We start from the raw sequence: 18,000 nt of genomic DNA on the forward strand, positions 1-18,000 counted from the left end.
TCAAGCAATGCCTCATTCTCCTCATGGCTGCAAGGCTGGGCCCTCTCCACAGTCCCTGACATGGTGCCAGAGGAATCACAAGCAGCAGCAGTGGTGTCGAGTGTAAGGTAGTGCAGGCAAGTGCCCTCTCATGGGTTCTGGCTGACGTATATCTGCCTTGCTGGGCTGTTTCATTTACAGGAGTACAGAGTGATTGGTCAGTCCCATTTGCATCCTACGTTTCATCCAATCCCTTTAAACATACCCCAGTGAGGGCCTTTGCATGGTTCAAAATTTGAGCATGATGTGAAGTCAACAACCAGTTTGCAACATTGTATTTAGTTGCCAACTGCCTGTTCCAGGCCACATGATAGAAAATTTGAACTTGAAAATCGGTATCCATGACAACCAGCAGGAATTTAGGCCCCAATTCTTGTCCCTCATGTGTCCCTATGTATTCTAGCTATCCACACACAGGTACGGTGCGTTTCACACGTACTCCTACCGCACCAGTTGCACATTGTGTTAGCCACGTACGTGTATGACCAGTGTGTACACGTACGTGGACTACCAGTGTTTACACTTACGTGGACTACCAGGGCGTACACGCATGTGTACGACCAGTGTGTACACGTAGGTGTACACACTGGTCGTACACATACATGTACACACTGGTAGTCCACATACGTGTACACCCTGGTAGTCCACGTACGTGTACGCCCTGTTAGTCCACGTACGTGTACACACTGGTCGTACACGTACGTGCATGCCCTGGTCGTCCACGTACGTGGACGCCCTGGTAGTCCACGTACATGTACACACTGGTCGTACACATACGTGTACGCCCTGGTAGTCCACGTACGTGTTCACACTGGTAGTCCACGTACGTGTACGCCCTGGTAGTCCACGTAGGTGTACACACTGGTCATACATGTACGTGTATGCCCTGGTAGTCCACATACGTGTTCACACTGGTCGTACACATACGTGTATGCCCTGGTAGTCCACATATGTGTACACACTGGTCGTACACGTACGTGTACACACTGGTAGTCCACGTACGTGTACGACCAGTGTGTACACATACGTGGACTACCAGTGCGTACACGTACGTGGACTACCAGTGTGTACACGTACGTGGACTACCAGGGCGTACACGTATGTGTACGACCAGTGTGTACATGTACGTGGACTACCAGGGCGTACACGTAACTTGGACTACCAGGGCGTACACGTATGTGTACGACCAGTGTGTACATGTACGTGGACTACCAGTGTATACACGTACGTGGACTACCAGGGCATACACGTACATGTACAACCAGTGTGTGCACCTACGTGGACTACCAGGGCGTACACGTACCAGGACTACCAATGTGTACACGTATGTGGACTACCAGGGCGTACACGTATGTGTACGACCAGTGTGTACACCTACGTGGACTACCAGGGCGTACACGTACGTGGACTACCAGTGTGTACATGTACGTGGACTACCAGGGCGTACACGTACGTGGACTACCAGTGTGAACACGTACGTGGACTACCAGGGCATACACATACATGTACGACCAGTGTGTACACGTAGGTGTACGACCAGTGTGTACACGTAAGTGTACACACTGGTCGTACACGTAGGTATACACACTGGTCGTACACGTAGGTGTACACACTGGTAGTCCACGTACGTGTACGCCCTGGTAGTCCACGTACGTGTACACACTGGTAGTCCACGTACGTGTACGCCCTGTGAGTCCACGTAGGTGTACACACTGGTCGTACACGTATCTGTACACCCTGGTAGTCCACATAAGTGTACACACTGGTCGTACACGTACGTGGACTACCAGTGTGTACACGTACGTGGACTACCAGTGTGTACACGTAGGTGTACACACTGGTCGTACACGTACATGTACACACTGGTCATACACGTACGTGTGTACAGTCCGTGTACACACCCATACTCTGGCGGGAACAACAGTGTGATGATACGGACCGTTCACACGCCCTCAGAGCATGTGTACGGTGCGCTTCACAGCTTACACAGGTGATAGGAGGTGCACACAAATGGAATGGAGGTGTCAGACTCGTGCACGGCTGTACATCAAGTCATAGTCATTCCAGTCCTACATGTGCAGGGCCTAGGTGTGTCAGGCAGTGATGTGGCACATGTCTCCTCATAGCACAATAGATGTGTGATGACCTGTGTACACATGTAATGTGTGATGGGGCAGTATGTGGCACACTTCCCCTTCCCACAATGCACATGTGTGCATGTAGTACAAACGTGTCAAGCACTGTATCACTGGTATGGCACAGTCACCAACACCCGCAAATGTCGCCTGATGCCAGGGACAGGGACACTAACACCTGACATCTAAGTAACAGCGTGCCCCAATGTGAACATGTCATGTGTGTGTCATGTGTTCCCATGAGCTTGCTGGTGTTGTTCCATCAACTGCATCTGCTGTTGCTGCATCCAACATGTGTCTGTGTGTAGATGGGCATGGCACACATATACGCACACCATGCCACATGTGGACTCACACGTTACGTGTGTCTGGATGCTTCAAAGATGATTTTATGACATGAGGACATATCTGCGCCGTATCCATGTCTGTGTTTTCGTTTTTCAAGTGTACCCCTTCATCGCTATGTGTATGATCTGTACATTTCCAATGACATGTGACCTGTGCGTCTAGCTTTCTGCCAGCAGTCTGTATCAGATGACATCCTTCCAATGCAGATTTGTGGATGTATGTCACTCCTGTGATGTCTCTGGCTGTTCACTTACACTGGCCCACAGCTAGTTCCGGGACATGTCATGTAGAACGTGACTATCAACGGGTGTAGCTGGCTTGTCGTAGGAGTATCACCTGGCTGCCATACGTGTCCTGGATGTGTAGCATAGAACTGACTCTGTATTTAGCTGATGTGTAGTAGCAGTTGAGCATGAGCTCAGTTCATTGACATTGATGTTGTTAGGTACTCACTCTTCGTTCTTCCTTCCAATTATCTGCAGGGCACCACCTGTCCCCTGACCAATGCCAGACTTGGCTGCCATGAGGGAACATGACTGCATAAGACGTTACCGCTTCTCGCAACAGTTGATTGAGGACTTGACCGCAAAGCTTGAACAACACCTCCAACCGCGACACAGGTATTCTACTGCGCTGACCCCCAAGATGAAGGTGATGGCAGCCCTACATTTTTTTGCCACCGTTACGTTTCAATTCACCATAGCTGATGTTGGTGGCATGTCACAGACCATGTTCAGCCGTGCCCTGCATGATGTATTAGAAGCCATGTTGGAGCACCTGGATGAATTCATCCATTTTCCAACTCGTGAGCAGTTGACAGGTGTCAAGGGTGAGTTCTATGCCCTGGGAGGGATGCCCCATGTCATAGGGTCTATTGATGGGACACATGTGGCTTTGGTACCACCACAGGCACAGGAGGTGGCCTATCGCAACCGTAAACATTACCACTCTATAAATGCCCTTGTGGTGTGTCTTGCTAACATGCTGATTTCCCATGTCTGTGCACGTTTTCCAGGGTCAGCACACGATGCCTACATCATGAGGCGTAGCAGGGTGCCAGAAATGATGCTGGGGCTGCACAACGAATGAGCATGTCTTGTTGGTGGGTATACTCTGTTTGTTCTCTGTTTAGCGCTATTTTATTATCTTACGGCATCTCCTGACCCACTTCTTTACATGATGTTTCCATGTAGGGGACTCCAGCTATCCCAACATGCCATGGCTGATGACACCCCTCCGCAACCCCAGAACAGCTGCAGATCACCGTTACAACAACGCACATGGGCAGACCAGGCGAGTGATTGAGAGGACGTTTGGCCTCCCGAAGAGCAGATTCCGGTACCTTCACAAGACAGGCGGGTCCCTCCCATATGCACCGGTGAAGGCCTGCAAGATCTTCCTCGTGTGCTGCATGCTGCACAACATGGCAGTGGAGAAGGCTGTGCCACTCATCCTGGATCTGGATGAGCAGGAACATCCACCCGTGGAGGATGAAGGGCTTGGTCATGAGGCAAGTGACGATGAGGAGGAGGAGGAGGACGACATCCGGAGTCAGCTCATACGCAACTTCTTCTCATAATGGTGAGTCCATGGGTCTGAGTGTGCACGGCTAGAGCCTTGTGTGGCATGTGTTGCAATGTGTGTGTCCAGCTGACTGTATGCTAAGTGACTTAGATGTGTGTTCAGATGTGTCACTCGAGTGATGATGTCCTTCCACACATTTTGGCTTAGACACTCAATTGTAATATAGCATGGTGACAGACTTATTCCTGTAGAGTAAATTACCATGCATGCGGATGACAATCTCTTCCCTGACTTCTTGTGTGTCTGTCATCCCCAGGTTGTTTGGCATGCTGTCTGCTCATGTCATCGTTGGGCTCCCGCTATTCCTCATGAGTATTGCAACGTGTGCTGAATCAGCGTCCCATGCATGGACATGGGGAAAAGTCTATTTGGTTAAGGATTGCTGCACTGCATTTTGGTGTTGGTAGGTGTTTGTAATGTGTGGGCACTGCTCCTGTGCATGTTGTGTTACTATACATACATGTCGACTCACCATGGGGCACATGACATGTTGCATGACTCCCATGTATTGATAGTCACCCTTCGTAGCAGTCATCTGTGATGGGACAGTGGATTCTGATGAAGGCATCAATGTGTGTACAACTTCCCTCTGAAACATACGGGATGCTACGGGTGGACATAGTGTGGGACATCCCCATGAGAGGATAAATGGGGAATTGGATCCCCTCCGTGTGCAGCAGGGGGTGTTTGGCTCACACACTTCACTTGTGTGTCAGTTCAATGGATTTACAGCATCTGTGTTGTGAAGGGGGTGTCCAGTGTAGGTCCCACATGTTCTGCCAAATGACCTGTGAGTCTGTTCCTATTGAAGCATTTCCCTAGGTGTGAACCTGAGTAATAAAGGTGTACCTCACCCTCCAAGGTGCCTCATCTCTGTCAATGCTGGTCTCTTGCCACTTTGCATGCGGCATCTCTGGCATAGTTGTGAAAGATTGGGCATATCTGTCTATTGTAGTTTAGCAACATTCATGCAGTTCTTCAGGGATTAGAATATCCATTGTGCATGATGTCCATGGTTGTGTATGTATTTGGGCATGTTGGTTGCCACAACAGACCGTCAACACCTGCGGAGGGTGTGTATCCTGTGCGCAGCTCGTCCTTCAGTTTAATGATCCGGTGTCAGTCATCTTTGGGGATTGTGCTTCCATTGTCCCTGGGTGTGCCATGGGGAACCGGACACTCCTCCTTTACATACGCCTGTTGCAGTAGTCCTTTCTGACATCCTTGTCTTTGTGTGCAACTAGTGGCATAGTTTCCATGTCATGCCGCCTGCTGCTGCAGCCCCTGCAGCGAGGGCACTGAGAGTTTACAGATTCGGCAACACACACACCTCAAAGATGCTCCTCCCTTCCTCCCTCCACCCATTCATTTGTCTGGCATCAGCTTGTCTGTGCCACTGTTGTGCCCACGCGGTGCCAAAGGCTGGACCTTAAGCACATGCAACGTGCATATTGCACGAACCTCATGTCCTTACATGACCCACATCACACTACAGTCTGATGTTGCAGCCACCCTCCAAGCATTGTACATCCAAGGAGCTACCGCCTGCTCTCAGCCATACCCTAGACGCACACACGACGCCTTTGCATGATGATTGTGCAACTCCAAATGCCTACACAGCGCTGCCCCGCCTTCCAGGCCCTGTCACAGCAACCAGGTAATGTCCCTCCTACTCCCCACCGGCTCCGTACACCAGCAAGGACATGGGAGTGGGACTCATGCCTTCAGCATGTAGTATAGTGGCATAATCTGGCACATGGCCCAGGTATCATCTCTCAGCATGTCAATCCTCAATGTGTCCAGGTCCCCCTCACCGGCATCACATGCACACAGCACCTCTTCATCAACTCGTATGCCATTGACAGCCAGGTGCTCCTCACCCTCACCAAAGACGCAGCCATTGACAGTTCCAACATTAAAGAAGGCATGAGATCCATTGATGGATGGCTGAACATCATCCACCTGAGGCTGAACTTGTACAGGACTGAGGTAATCATCTGAGGATTGTCCCCTTACAGGTGGCTCAACTGCTTGTGTCCCACCTGCAAGAGCCCTGCACATGCACCCAGTGGCCACGCACACAAGATGGTGTGAATCATGGAATTGTCACTCACATTTACCATGCTAATCACCAGCATCTGTACCTCAGGGTGCAACACCCTCTGCATGATGCACATGATCCACAGATAGATCAACTCCAAGGAAAGACGCAAGCACATCCTAACACCCGGGAAACCAGTCCACATCCAGGCTGCATGTGCACACCTCAGCTCCAACATCATGCGCCCCAGCCACCTCACCGTCCACCAGAGATAGCTGCAATGCATCACTGTGTGCTGCAGGATGACCTTCAGACTCCTCACCCACACTCAGGAGGCAGGACACAACCCCAGACCCCACACCAACCTTGGCCGTCTGTCACCCGAGACCCCGTTGTGCCAACTCCGTGCATCCAACCTTGCCCTGGCCACCATTCTTCACATCCACCGTACTCCAGCATGCTGGACATAGTTCTCCCACCTGGCAAGACATACCTGCTGCTCCCTCCCCGGCAACATCCACATGAGCCATGACCTCTACGCCTTCAGGATACTCTTCCCAAATTGTCTGTCCGCACAGTAATGCATGCGCATGCTGCCATGTCAGTGAGTGTGAGTTCCTGTCCTAGTTATCTGAGCTGGTTGTGTTTGTGTTAGATTTTGCAGTTGTCACAGGAGGGCCTTGTGCTGCCTACAGCAGGGCCAAGTGTCAGCTACCTTGTCAGTACTTTGGCAGTCCCTGTGCATTGCGCATGGTGCATGGGTATGTACCTGGGCCATATGGGCTGAGGGCTTGGTGTCTGTTTCTGAGTTTTACTATATGTTTAGTGATCCCCACCCTCCCAGCATCCTGGACATCCTGTCTTGGGTTTGTGGTTTGTGTAGGCTGGGACATGGCATGGTCTTGCTTTGTAAATGGGGCATACTCATGTTAGTGGCCTGAGCATTGTTTAGAGTGTGGTTGTGTCAGGTGAGGGCTTGGGGGTAGGTGAGTGCATTTGTTGTAGTTGGGGTATGGATGCCATTCCCCCATGTTACGTGAGTTGTTTGTGTACTCACCAGGCTCTCGGACTCCTTCGACTCCGTGTACTCCCACCGGCGGAAGCAGGGCCATCACCTTCTCCTCCCAGGGATGGTAATGTACCGGTCTGTGGGGCAGCCCACCTCCTGTGATGTTACTCTGGGCGTATTCCTCGTTCATTTTGCGCTTGACTGCCCTGCGCAGATCGTACCACCTGATTTGACATTCATTCCTGGTCCTTCTGATGGGCGCAACAGCATTCACCCGATCGACGATCCTCTGCCACAGGCTAGTTATTTGGGATATGCTGGTCTGTCTGACCAATGTTCCAAACAGCTGTGGCTCGACTCTGATTATTTCGTTGACAAGGATGTTCAGCTCCTCCGTTGTGAACTTTGGATTCTTGTCTGTGGGCATGGTGTGGGGTGTGGGTGTGGATGGTTGTGGGTGTGTGGGTGTGAAGGTGTAGATGTGTGTGTATGTGTAGAGGGTGTCTGTGTGAAGGAGGTTGTGTGAAGGTGTGTGAGTTAAGGTGTATGGGTGCAGTTGTTTGTGTGTGATGTCTGTCAGCAGTGAGTCTGTTGCAAAGGCTCATGGTTTGTGTTTGTGGGCCCTTTTTATTAGTCCATTTGTGGGTGTGGCTGTGTTTGAACTTTTGGTGGGTGTGTTATAAGAGGTGGTTGTGATTTTGGGCCTCTGTTTGACTGTTTCGATGTGACAGGTCAGTCTTTTAGTAATTTTTTTGTCCTGTAGACGTCTTTTGTGGTGTTGTGCGAGTCGAATTGACGGTCCTTGTGCTGTTTTACAGTGTTCTGGTTCAGTACGAGTCTTTTTCGCATAGGTAAGGTGCGTCCATGGCTATGTTGTTGTTCAGTGTTCACATGTGCAATGGTGTTGTACGACTCGTACATACGCGATGCTGGGGTACGGTGTTGGGGTATGGTGCGTCCAAGTACAGGGCTGGGGTGGGGTGTACGGGGCGTACATATGCGGGTGCTGTGGTGGGGGTACGGCGCTTACATACGCGTGTGCTGGGGTATGGCGCGTACATGGGGGGATGCTGGGTTATGGTGTTGGGGTACGGTGCGTCCGAGTACGGGGCTGGGGTGGGGGGTACGGTGCTTACATACGCGTGTACTGGGGTACGACGCATACATGGGGGATGCTGGGGTACGGTGTTGGGGTACCGTGCGTCTGAGTATGGGGCTGAGGTGGGGGCTACGGCACTTACATACACGTGTTCTGGGGTGGGGTGTTATGGCACGACCATACGCAGGTGCTGGGGTACAGCGCGTACATGCGCGGGTGCTGGGGTGGGGGGTACGGCGCGTACATGTGCGTGTGCTGGGGTGGGGGGGCACGGCGCATACATACGCGGGTGCTGGGGTGGGGGTACGGCACGTACATGTGTGGGTGCTGGGGTGGGGGGTACGGCGCGTACATACGCGGGTGCTGGGGTGGGGGCGCGTACATACGCGGGTGCTGGGGTACGGCACATACATGCGCGCATGGGGTGGGGGGTCCATGTGACTCGTACCCCGTGCCCAAGTGTACTGGGGTAGTGGTCATACAAAGTTTGCTCCGTATGGGACGTTTTCTATACGCTTGGGGATTCAGAACGCCGGTACGGATCGGACTTGTGCGCTCGGACTTCAGTTTTATGACTCGTACGTAAATCTGTCCGGGGACGTCTGGTAGACTTTTCCCGAGGTAATTCGTATGTAATTTGACAGTACGAATCGTACTTGGCCGTTTGTACGGGACTTGTACGACTCGTACGTAAAAAAATACGGATACGAGTCGTACGGGAAATATTTTTACCGGATCGGAATCGGCACCATATACTAACACTTAAAACACTATAATTTTTTTTTATATTTTTAACAACTATATTATGACTGTCGATATTACTTACTTCTATATTATTTAAATCGATATTTCTTACCTGATTTTCGATATTCTTCACCACTATATTTTGGCAATTCGGTATTCTGTCCATTCTATATTAAAAACTCGATATTCTGTCCTGGCGATATTTTTTATTCGATATTATGTCTGTTTACCGTGGGGACAAATGATAACCCATCAACCTGTTTAACAACTCTTTGTTCCAATCTAAACCATTCACTCTAGCTACTTGTATGCCCTCCTTTAAGGTCTTAATAACTCTTTCTATTGCATCATTTGTTTCAGGGTGATATAAAGCTGGCTTCTTATGCTCAATTCCACACTTCATCAAATAAGATTCTGTCTCATGAGAGCAAAATTGAACTCCATTATCAGTGAGAAAATACCTTGGAAAACTCTCTCTTTTGAACACACCTTCACGAAATCTGATCACTGCCAAAGAAGAAATATCTTGCACACACGATACCTCCACCCATCTAGAATACAAGTCCATCAAACTATAATGTAGGGAGTGGAATGCTCAACTTTTATAGGCCCCCAAATATCCACCGCAACCTCCTCCCAGGGATATTTGGGTAAAGATCTGCAAACCATGGGCAACTGTTTAGTCTTGAGTCCTTTATCAGAGATTACACATTCCATACAATCTCTAATTTAGCACTCTACATCATGAGCAAAAGAAGGCCACCAAAAATCTCTCCGAAGTCTCCCTTTTGTTTTCACAATACCCATGTGACCCTCATGAGCAAGCTGTAGCACTTTATGTCTTAGCTTTGCCGGTGGAACCAATCTAATACCTCTTAAAAAAAATCCTTTGTCAACTGCCAATTCTTCTAAAATTTTACCCGTCTTCCATTGTGAGTGCCCAAGTCTGCTGCACACAATTTGCCCGAACTCACTACTCCCATGACGCAAGCCAATTCTTCATCCTGCTGTAATTCATCTAACCATTCTTTCTCAGATATGCTCCCATCAGTGACATCACAAACACTTACAACATCCCCTTCCTCACAGTCATCACCATCAATCAAATCAGTTTGAGTGACATCCACCAACCTAGACAAACAATCAGCAGAGTCAGGAGACCACACGATGATGATGGAGGTAAGTGAAGCTTTAACTAATCACACCTCATCCAATGGCACCGGCTCAGCAACTGCCGTTCACAGAGTTCGCTTACTTCAAGGACCCCCGTATTAACATTCTATGTCTGACCTCATTAAACATTAGTTTCTACTCCACAGCATTCCATCAGAGTTTTGTGCTGATCCATAATCTGGGGCCAAGAAAAAAGGAGGAGGGTGATGTTTTCAAAAATGCTGATTTCCCACGTTAATTTCCATAGAAACATTTGCTCTTTGATACAGAAAAAAGAGGCTGAACAGAATGACTACACATTTGGCACAGCTCTGGTGTTTGGTTTAAATCCATTTAGCATTTTACTAGAGATTTGAATTTCAAAGAGGTGGTCGGGTTGACCTTGAAGGGGTTTGAAATGTAGGTTTATGATGGTTAGTCCTGCAGGAGTCTCACTGTACGGAAATGGCCCTGCAACCAAACAGCCACGGGCATCCAAGCACCCATATGTGCTCGCCCCACATTTTCTTTCATTCAAATTTTTTTTTCTGCTGTTCTCAAGAGGTGACCACCACTGAGAATTCCAAGCCATTGTGAAGTGGTACAGTGCAAAGTTCCCCAGGGGAAGCCTGCACAGTACCACAGCATGATAGGGTGAAGCCTGAGCAGCAGCTCCAGCATTATTAGAGTGGCACCACACAAGACCACTGCACTGGGTCCTGCAAGAGTGCAACAGTACAGAAGGCAAAAAAATAATATTAACACTTTTGGCCTCTTGGAATCCCCCCAAGTGGCGGGGTAAGGGCATTTATACCTTGCCCCTTTATACCATATTTTGTCAACTTTTTCAGGAGAAGAGGACAAAAAGCTGCCTGTCAAATGGTGCTCTAATCTATGGCTGTCTTTGTCCATTACTCGGCAAATAAAAGAGAAAGGGGCAGATGTATCAAGATTAGGCCTGGGCTAAAATTTCATTCCGTTCGTGGAAATTGCGATAATTTGACATTTTCGCGTTCTGCGGAAAGCGCGAAAATGTCAAAATTTCCGCATTCCGCAGCTTGCCGATAATTTGTTTCTTGCTCGTGCTGTAAAATAATACATTTTCGCGCGCGCGCGATCGCCTTACCTGAATCCCTGCATTCGCCGACAAGTTTTCTCGATCCGGTCGCGTTCTCCATGAGATGTTGTATTGTTTTTAGCCATTGCGCTGTCTCGCGACAGTTCGCACCTGCAGTGACGTCATGCGTCGCGCGATCACGTCTTTCTTCTCGCGATCATGCACCGCGAGACAACTGAAAACAAGATGGCCGCAAATTGGTAATCGCAATTTGCGAATGCAAATCCAAGGGTGCTAGGGGGCCTATCGGTACCCCTGATGCACCCCCAAATAAGGTAAGTGAGCACATATGGCGCACACACATGCCTTAAGGGCATGTGTGAGTGCCACATAGCACTTTGAAAAATGCACTTTTGTGCATTTTTCAAGGGAATCGCAAATTACCATCAACTTGAAGTTGATGATAATTTGCTATTCCTGAATGCAACTTTGCATTTAGTGATTGCTTAATGCATTGCGTTTAGGGAATCGCAAATTGCAATTCCCTAACTGCATTCACAATTTAGGTAATCGCAAAAAATTGCGAGTACTGATGTTACAAATGCCAAAGGTTTCATACATTGCAGATGGCATTTTTGCGTTCGCAAACGGACCGATTAGTTTGCCAACACAAAAAGCCTTGATACATGTGGCCCTATGTACTCTGCTCATTGCTGTCCATATACCTTCTATAAATGTGTCATGAATATCATCAGTCACTCAATTTCAGACCAGTAACTGGTGAACCTTGCTACCTAGTGGTGTTTATTGAAACCGAATAAATGAAAAGAACGACGCTTTAAGGAAGTTAACTCAAACCTATGATATATTTGCATTAGCGGACAACATAAGAAATTCATCATATTTAAATACATGTAAATAGGACTTGCACATATTTGTCAAAACATGTATTGGTTTGTTTTTCATTGTTTTATATCACTCAGTTGCGTTTAGGATATTTCTTCTATTTCCATACTTACATTGAACGGAAGAACACGTGGTTTAAATGGGTGTGGTGTTCACCATATTAAACACTGCTGACGATACTGGTTGTTTAAATACGGAGAGTTCATTAAGCAACAGCTCTATACGATCAGTTAAAGAGTCGAAGGTGGTCAACACTGTAAGTAGCATTTTTTAGGTTCTTTTGAATTGTATTTGAGACTTTATCTGAGTCACGGTTTGAATTCACTGCTATAGGTTATTTATTAATGTATTGTATTTACTTTCATCACGGAGGGGACATTACTAGTTTATTAACAGATGGGATTGGTTCTCACTCGAGTTTTGGTATGACATTATAATGACTGTGTTTTCTGTGATTAAATATCTTGCGTTGCCATAGGTTCAGGAGCCATTCAAACACGTATTGTACCTTTAAAGTGTCCTTGATACGCTGTTTTTTCATTCGTCACAGTTTCCCCTGAAGAAGGGCGACAAGCCCGAAATGCATTGGGTCAAAGAAACTTTATGATTGTTTGTCGTATTGGCATTTTCGACATGCTGGAATTAAGGCCTGTGAGCATAATACATGCATTTGAATATTGAAATTACCAGTTCGACACATTGAAATGAAAAACGTGGATTAAGTTTAATAAAAAGAACGTTTAAAATCAACAAATTATGGTTAAAGGATGATTTTTTCATCTAATACAACAGTGTCGCATCCTGGGACTGGTACAAAGCTATGCACCAGCATCAAGTATATTGAAATAGTAATGCCACAATTAATAATTGATGTTGTTTTTTTCTGTTTATTACTGCCTGTTTTTATTTGCTTGCAATCATGGTATATAAATACAAGATAACATTATTAACATTTGTTAGTGGTCAAGTTGAACAATATCATCTATTGATCTTCATTCCATGCCAAAACTGTGCAGCATGGTTCTTTTTCATTTAACAGTTTTTTCATGAGTTCATGCACATCCTGGGAACAGATTCAGAAGCGCAAAAGATAATTAATATGTTTTTCCCAAGAGAAATGTATAAATGCCCAATGCTTTAAAGTTACTCAGAGAGGATTTTTGGGATTTACAGGAAACTTTTGCTGGTCAGATGAGCACTTTTTGCATCAATTCTAAACTTCAGATTGTCAAAAGGTGTGCTCGTCATCACTGCCCTAAGATTGGGTATGAAGGGATTATGGATTATAACCCTTCTAGCAAAGGTGAAGAAATTCAAAAGAAAGATTTTCTTATCTTCTGATAAAATGTGTGTCTTCTAGAATTTTCTGTTTTTGACATTAGCTTGTGCCAATGTGTTTCTAATACTCCATATTGGTGTTTGAAATTAGAGCACTTGTTGAGGGAGGTGAAAACCCACGTGAAAACATATTTTCAGTGTGAACCACAAAATCACTAAGGGCCATATGTAGGTACCTAAATACCATTCGGTAACAGCCGAAAATCGGTAAATATCCTGTTACCGACCGGTATTTAGGCACTTGAGATGTAGGTGGCTGATTTTCAGTATTCGGTAATTTACCGAATCGGAATTTTAAGAAATCGGTAAAATACCGATTCGGTAAATTACCGAATCCTGAAATGCTATGTAGGGGGCACTCAAGTGAGTGCATTTCTGTTTCTGGATTCTTTATTTACCACCAACTACAAGTTGATGATAAATGACGAATACCTTTGAAAAAGCAATTTTGTGCTTTTTGGAATGTGCCATGTGGCAGACATACATGCCCTTAGGGCATGTATGTGCGCCACATGTGCACACATGCACGATTCAGGGGTGCAACAGGGTGTCAATGTGACACCCTGCCACCCCTGAATATGCTCCCCCTATTACCGATTCGGTATTTACCGAATCGGTAATAGTGAATGGCTTCCCATTCATTCCTATGGGCCTCCAGGCCCATAGGAATGAATGGGAAGGGATGCATTATTACCGTATCGGTAATTACCGATTCATAAATACCGAATCGGTAAAATTCGGTATTTAAGAATCGGTAAATATAATTTACCTACATATGGCCCTAAGTAACTCCGTGCTTAACCCTCTAGTAGGTTGGCACAAAAGCATTCAGGCTCAACTTAGAGATAATGTGTAAAGTATTTATGCAGTACTGAAACAGTAATACTGTGATAACACAGAGCAAGAAAAATCCCAACCAATTTAGAAAAATGGAGAGTATTTTATTAAATAAAATCAACTATAATGCAATAACTAGAACCGGAGTTGTTAATTTTTATATTTTATGGTTCAAAATAGTTGCAAAAATTGTTAAGCAAAAACTGCGGTCATCTGCTCTTCATCTGTATAAAATCAAATGTCAAGGCTGACCACAATGGAGCGCATGATGGCTATAGGGACCAGGTTCGCACCGGTAATAAGTTTTAGCTTTGGACTTAGTATCTGTCATTGGACCAGCTTGGAAGGTTGGCCTTGGTCTCAGAGCAAAAAGTTGGCCAAAAGCTTCAGGAAACTTTAGAAGGAGTCCATTTTGACACCAGCCAAGGATCCAGGAACTTGGGAAAAGTACTTGAGGTTCAAGACTCACTCCAGCAAAAGTCAGCAGCAGGATGTCTGGCGGATCCAGTTGGAACTGGTCAGTTGGACAGTTGCAGAAAAGGCCTCTGAAACTTGTTGTGTTCCTGTAGCTCAACCGGGAGGTCAGCCAACTGACCCTTGGAGACACTTCTGGGGTCCTGTGGGTGAGAGAAACTCTTGGCCACTCCTTAAACAATGGGGCACAAGTTCACAGGGGTGAGCGTACCCACATTTTCAGCTCTTCCTGTGTGTTTTACTATAAGCTATCTTGCAGTGCCCCTCTCAACCTAAATCCAAAATGGGAGAACCCTTCTTTCCCTGGTCAGAGCTCCCTGTGCCCACCCGGAGGTGCAACTATGATATTGGCCAAACCCTCTCTTATAGTCACTCCAAACCCTAAACCAGTTCTGGATCAGCTCCTTCCCCCTCTCACTGAGTTTGGAGCCATGCATACTAGCAAGACAAAGGGAGGCAGGTCTAGGTGAGCTATATCTGCCAGTGACCGGATAAGAGCTATTTGAAGATCAGGAAATGACTGGGCACAACCCTCCTTTCTGATGAAGATAGAAAAGCACCTCTGCACATCTAGGGATTTTGTCCACTGCCTGGGAGCAATCCACATATCTACACAGGGGAGCCAGTCAGGTAATACTGTAATCTGGCAGAAAGGCAAATTTGGGTTAGGCAGGAAAATGACAAGTTCCTAAAAGTACAGTTTTCAAAACAATAATATTAAATCTGATTTTACCTTTAAGATGGATTTAAATAAATGTAAAATATGTCATTAAATCATTTATCAAGTTGCTCCCAAAACTAATTTAAACATGATAGGTTGTTTCCCAATGGAGAACAAGCCTTGCTACAGTGAAAAACAATTGTGGGAGTTTTTTGTTACTGCAAAGATATTTAAAATCTCAAATATACATGTCCTATTTTTAAAATACCATGCACCGTGACCTATGTGAATTTAGGGCCTACCTTAGGGGTGAGTTATAACTATTAAAAAGGTAGCTTTAGGCCTGGCAAAAAGGTTTCATTTACCCAGGCTGCAATGACAGAATTGTAAACGTGTTTTACACTGCTACTTTAGTGGGTGGAACAATGAGTGCAGCCCTGGTACATTTTATAGCATATACTGGGAAAATTAAATGTGGCAATTAAGTACATGTCAATTTGGCATGTTTAAGAGAGCACATGCACTTTGCCACTGGTTAGCAGAAGTAAACTGTGCAGTCATATGGCCAACATAAAACGTTCAGTCAAATGTAGTACAAGTGTGTGCTAAGCACTTTGCAGCCAGACTTTACTACTATAATGCAGGTAAAATGGCCTAGCTATATTACTGATAATTTATCACAAAACAGCATGTGGCCACCACAGTGCTCGTGTCATTTAGCTAGTGGTAATGGGCCACTGTGAGGGTAGCCAGTTGTGCTCCCCTCACAGTCTAACCACACTGCAATCGGTGACACAGACCCAGGTTATGGTGCACACACATATTCAGTCAAGCCATGTGGGATGGAAACATGTGCGATGGAGAACATCAACATATTCATAAAGCAGAGAACAAGACTTTTCCATTATAAAAGAGGAGTGACATGTTTTAAAGCCAACAAAATGAACAACAATATTCAACTTAATATTTGTAGGCTTTGGTGAAGCAAATCTCCGAGTTACATTAGTCCAAGGAAATTTCAAACATTTGAAGTCAAATTGTTTAAATATAAAGCAGCATAGGTAAACCATAAAGAATATTGGTAACAATCACCAATTTGATATTATTCAAGTTCCCCCTTTATGACAAATAAAGAGGAGAGAAAGCTGTAAATACCATTGATTTTATCTTAAAGGAATAAACAATTATTCAATTATTTTCCCAACATTAGAGGAAAACCAAAGAACAAGATACTTAGGGGGTTATTCTCTGGGCGGTTGGACCGTATCCGATGGCTCATCGAATGCGGTTCGACCACCATCTGCTGCTGCGGTCCAACCGATGCAGTAAAATGCATACGGTCAGAGGCAGCAGACGGAGGGACAGTCCGACGCTTTAGCCCATCAGCCCGTCGCAAGGTCAGAAATCCCTACAATAGAGGCGGTGCCTTCTCAGGCACCACCGTAGGGATTAAAATTTCCCTTTCTGCCTCCCCTTTCATGGTGGTTCGCCCGCCATGTAAAGGTGGGAAGTGACTTTGGGGAGCCCTAGCGGGCCCTCCATGCCCCCTGGCCCTCTGTAATGGGGCCTAGGGTGCACCTATGTTGCCTCCCTAAACATCCCTGCACCTTGTGTCAGGCAACGCATGGTGCCTACCACACGGTGCAGGGATTTTTTTTAAGGGTATGTTTTCTATTTAGGCTTGTGCTGCAGCCTGCAGCACAAGCCACTATAGAAAATATACACTTTGCGACCACGGTGAAAGCGGTCACATTGTAATTAGGGCAGCGAGATTGCCGACTTCTTGTCGGCCCCTCTTCCGCTACGGTGCCAGTCGCATTAGAGTCCAACCGGCATTCGTAATGATACACTTAATTTTTGAAGGGCCCAATTTAAAATTAAGTGGTAAGATTTCAGTTTTTCTGGAGGTAAGTTTACATCCAGCAATGTTCAATATTATGAAATTTCATCTAAAACATGTTTCAAAGAGTGTAATAGATCACCCATAAGAAAAAGGATACTGCCATCATATGCAACAAATGTAGTTTCCAAAAACTCGGAATTAAATCCTTTAATTGATAAGGTACATCTGAATATTCCAAAAACAAACATTCAGGGCCTAAAACATATAATAAATGGGATTGTGGCAAGTCTAGTGTGGTGCCATAGCCCCAAAAAAAGATTTGATCAGGGAATACCCTTAGTATGTAGACAGGCACTTGGTTTACTGTACAAGACCTTAATGCATTTCATACTCTTCAAAGCCAGACCAACATAAACAACTATTGCCAATAAATCTAATCAAAAGCTTTCTCAGCAACTAAAAAAGAACAGTTAGAGGTGTGAGAAGTTGGCTGGTATATGCTGTCCACTACTGGAATGGCATGGTGAGCAAAAAAACGAGGGATTTAGGCCCATATCTCTGTACTGGGGTGAATGTATGACATTGTTCTGCATTTTGTCCATCAATAGTTCTTTTTGCATTTGTCACCCCGAGTGGGACAGGTATGCTCAGACATGAGTCCCGTGCTCTCCATGCCACTGGAATCAAGCTATCCTGGCTCAAGAGGGGTGAAACCCCGAAACCGGCTTGTTTC

The sequence above is a fragment of the Triturus cristatus genome, chromosome 10, assembly GCF_964204655.1.
Source record: "Triturus cristatus chromosome 10, aTriCri1.1, whole genome shotgun sequence".
Lineage (NCBI taxonomy): Eukaryota > Metazoa > Chordata > Amphibia > Caudata > Salamandridae > Triturus > Triturus cristatus.